The sequence below is a fragment of the Cervus elaphus genome, chromosome 23 (assembly GCF_910594005.1).
Source record: "Cervus elaphus chromosome 23, mCerEla1.1, whole genome shotgun sequence".
NCBI lineage: Eukaryota > Metazoa > Chordata > Mammalia > Artiodactyla > Cervidae > Cervus > Cervus elaphus.
This window is the reverse complement of record NC_057837.1, coordinates 41,580,830-41,585,304: the sequence shown is the minus strand read 5'-3', so window position 1 is coordinate 41,585,304 and position 4,475 is coordinate 41,580,830. Positions and strand designations below refer to the sequence as shown.

The following is a 4,475-nucleotide window of genomic DNA, read 5'->3' as shown; positions in this document are numbered from 1 at the left end:
GCTGTGCTTCCTCCCGGGCAGCTCAGGGGGTCCTCGAGCCACAATCCTGGGGAGCTGCCTGGTGCAAACCCACCTGTGTCACACTGCAAAGCGAGTCCTGTGGCCCCGGTGTGAGTCATCCAGGTCAGGATGTTTTCTTGGCCAGGTCGGTGTTCCTGACACCCCAGCTGCACTTGTGGAAAGCACGGATAAGGTTCATTTCATTTTTAACACCAACGTACAAACCAGGAGCCCCCAAATCATTTAGTAAGACACTAAGAAGTTAATGGTATTCTTTTTTTAATTGCTGTGTAATTGCTTTACATTGTTGTTAGTTTCTGCTGTATAACAAAGTGAGTCAGCTATGTGTATGCATATAACCCCTCCCTCTGGGGTGTCCCTCCCACCCCTGTCCTCATCCCACCCCTCCAGGTCATCACAGAGCCCTGAACTGAGCTCCCTGCGCTATATAGCAGCTTCCCACTAGCTAGCTGTTTTACACATGTTAGTGTATTTATGTCAAACCTGATCTCCCAATTCACTAGGAGCTAAAGTTCAGCTCCCACAATCAGAATAAAGGACACATGTTAGCATCCTCTAGCAGCAAGCTCTCGTTGATTCTTGGGTTATGGCTCCTGGGATTACAGTCTTTGTCACCCCCTTAATCCCTTAGGTCATGGGCCCTTTGCCCTATGCTCTAAAGGGTCTGGTGAGTTGGTTCTGACTCCTGTTAAGAGTATTTGGAACTAGCTGTCAGCACCAGATGACTAGTCCTGGCTGTATTTGTAGCAGGGACTCCACAAATTCCAGGCAATGGACGTAACATTTGGCTTTAGTCTTAGGTGGCCCACTTGCCCTAAAAACTGAGGAACAGCCCTCTGAGAGCCCGCCCTGGACAGACAGCCACCAGCTCTGCTGGGCCTGATGACTTCCACCCAAAAAATCCCCAGTGTACGTTTGTGTCTGGCTTCAATAATTCTTTGCTTTCAAGAACTTCAGTTCGAAGAAACCATTCATTGTTTTACCACTTGTCTTTCTGGCAATTTTCCCCCAACTTAGGTAAAATCATCTTCCTGCAAATAGGAAAAGTTGAATCTCACTGGATGTCAAGAGGCTTGAGTGTATTTCTAATCATCCTGGGGTCTTAGATTTGAGTCTAATGGGGCCCATTAAAACATCTAGAGAAACGGTCCATGGAAACAGCCAGTTAGAACTGATAAGAAATGCAGAGATAGAATGATTTTCTCCTTTGGCATCCAGATCTCTGAGTTGTTAACAGAAGGGGAGTCCTCTCCAAGCCTTGCCTCCTGTCCTTTCCAGCCCAGAGCAGATACCAGGAGACGAATCTGGTCACACGAACTGCACAGCTGACCTCTGGGTTCTGAGACTCTGATCTTTAGAAGAAGTGAGGAAGGTATTCTGAAGGTGATGATGCCTCCTGGGTTCACACCCTGAGTGGGTGTCCAGCTAAGGGAGAAGGGGGCCCCTCTGAGGGCAGTGGCCTGAGTGTAGAGGTGACGCAGGCAGACAAGGGGCCACTGCTGCCTTTGAGGAACCAGAAGGCAGACTCAGGAGGCAGCATTTTCAGCATTGCTAAGCCTCTGGTGCCAGGACAGCCACAGAATCCCATCAAATTCACCAAGGCTGGTATGTTCAAATGATGACATCATTGTTGACATGTCTTCTTGCAAATACTAAATGCTTTGATCTTCCAATGTCAATCAGTTTTTCAGTATTTGAAACTCAGTCCTTCAGGCCTCAGAAACCAAGTTGTAAAAACACAAGTCATGGTCATTCAGAATTTCACATAGCTTCCCTAAAGTGACTCCAAGACGTCTGGGTGGGCTTCACGTCCAGACCATGTGCAACATCCTCTCTGAAAGTCCATTGCCACACAAATAGTCACAAGGCAGAAGTCTCCCAAGTGGATTTTCTGGTCAGACTCGTGAGATTAAAATGTGATTATGGATAGGAGGATGCGCTTTGGAGAAATCTGATAGAGCCACGGGTTTAAGGAAATACTTTGACAGCGAACACCCTGCCTTCTTCACTCCCCAGGGATAATGTTTCTTAGTCTATTTTATGGCCTTCTGTGATTTTGGCAGAAACTACAGTATATTCACTTTAGAGAGTAACACGATCAGAGTGTGGTAGCCACACTTCAGGATAGACTTGTTCCCTTACTGATTGTCTCTAATCAGCAGCCCCTCTGGGACCTACTGCTCAATCTTCATCTGCTCCCTGAGAGATAATGATTTTTCACAGGAATCTCCAGGGAGTTTCAACATTATTGAAAAGGAAGGTCTCTTTTAAGATCAAAATCACCCTTAATAGCTGTGTTTCCTACAGCCATTGAAAAATGGAAAATGGTACCGTAGTAAGTTCAGTTCACATTTTAAAGTAAACTTGAATGTTACTGAATCTGGCTTAAAGAGATGCCTACTTTAATTCAAAAAATAGTCCATATACTATTTTAGCAAATTCAAAGAACGCTTTCTGTTTTAGGCTTTGGTATTTATAGTAATGTTGTGTTCTTGACCATTGGTGAAATCTTGGCCATTGTGCCGATAATCTAATGTCAGTGTTTATTTTCTAGTGCATGTAAAAACACTGGTGGGTTTACCGCCCGTGGCATCCAAAGTTGAGTGAAATACACCTCGGTTAGGAAGCATAGTGTCACTCAGCCCATAGGCCACACTCTTGGGGGTAATTCTGCTTCTCCCCAGAGATCTTCTGCCCCACAGGTTGGAAAATTACCACTTTGGTATACCCTATCACCTGTATTAAAATGAGGTGTTCCTGCATATGAAAGACAGCAAGGTGAATGGCCCTGCTCCCAGGCCAGGGTGTGGTCTGTGCATCTGGTGGGTTTTCACTCTTAGTGTGGAAGATACTACAGGTCCAGGTGGCCTGTATTAGCAATAAGCATCTGAGCCTTCCCCGAGTGCTCAGACCAGCACTGCTGCAGTCACCTGGAGTTTCTCCTGTTCTAAACAGAGCCCAAAAGTAACTGTTTCAATGAATCAGTGTCCAGAATGGCCTTACTATCCCACTGTGTACCTAACACAATGTCCAAAAAAGCAAAAAAACCCACCAGGAAGCTGCCTTCAAGAATGTACAGTTCAGGAGGAGAAAGATGATGACCACTTTTGTAGCTGCTCTGGAGCCGGGCCAGCACCAGCCTGGGGGCCTGAGGCCATCGCCCCCGACTGGGAGAACCGGGAAGATTCCCCAGGGACCACTCTCATGGCTGTGCAAGTTGATGGGGGCATGGTTCTAGGAGCAGGCTCCAGAGCCACCACTGGGTCGTACATTGCCAAGCTGACCCCTATTCAAGACCATATTTTCTGCTGCAGCTCAGCCTCAGCAGCTGATACCCAGGCAGGAGCTGACACAGTCACTTATCAGCTTGGTTTCCACAGCATTGAACTGAATGAGCCTCCACTGGTACACACAGTGGCCAGCCTCCTTAAGGAGATTTATCACTGACACCAAGAAGGCCTGATGGCAGGAATCATCACTGCTGGCTGGGACCCCCAAGAAGGGGCTCAAGCGTCCTCGGTGCCCATGGTGGGTATGATTGCAGGCCTTTGCCATTACAGGCTCTGGGAGCTCCTATATCTATGGCTATGTCGATGCTACCAGCTGGGAAGGCGTGACCAAGGGAAAATGCTTGCGGTTCACTGCCCATGCTCTTGCTTTGGCCATGGAGCAGGACAGCTCCAGTGGAGGGCTGACTGTCTGGCAGCCATTGCAGAATCAGGCTTAAAGCAGCAGGTACTTGTCAGAGACCAAATTCTCCAATTCACCATGGCCATGTTACCACGTCTCTGAACCCTGAGACTCTAAGATCCAAAAGAGACACCCCACACTGCTATGAAATTTGATAAAAAGTTAATCAGTGAGGAAAAAAAAGAATGTGCAGTTCATTTTGCTGCCAAATCGAAGCATTTTCAGGAAAGGGGAATGCTACACAGTGAGAGAAAGGAACCAGGAATTTCAGTTCAGGGGACTGGGGAGGGGAGGCAAAGGAGGAACATTTAAACTCCGACAAGAAAGAGAGTTTGACTGGATGTGAAAGGATGGTGTCCAAGTCAACACATAAAAATTCTGGCCCCAACCCATGCCTTAGATGTGACTCAGTTTTCAAAATGCTGATTTACTGGATACCAAGCATCTTCTGGCCCTTTGCTTTTCTCTCTCGCATTTGTGACACCATAGCCCCACTACAGAGGTAATGAATGACCTGGGGTCTGGCTGACTCCGGAATCCGTGACTGTCATGACCCCACATGGCCCCCTGGAAGGACAGGTAGGGACTCAATAAGTAACAAGAAGGGAGGACTTGAGAAGGAAGCCCAGGAGAGAAAGGCCAGGGTTAAGAATGTGTACCTGCTTAGGCTGTTTTCCTGGAGAATTATTGTACTGGGCTTGAAGGTGATATGCCCAGAACTTAACCCCATAGATACAGAGAAGGGTATTGAACAGCAGACTGTT

The 4,475-nt window shown here is 47.3% G+C and overlaps 1 pseudogene; it reads left to right on the top strand.

Annotated features, from left to right (window-relative positions):
* Positions 1-3,118: 3,118 nt before the first annotated feature.
* Positions 3,119-3,813, top strand: LOC122681076 (annotated as a pseudogene).
* The last annotated feature ends 662 nt before the right edge of the window (positions 3,814-4,475 follow it).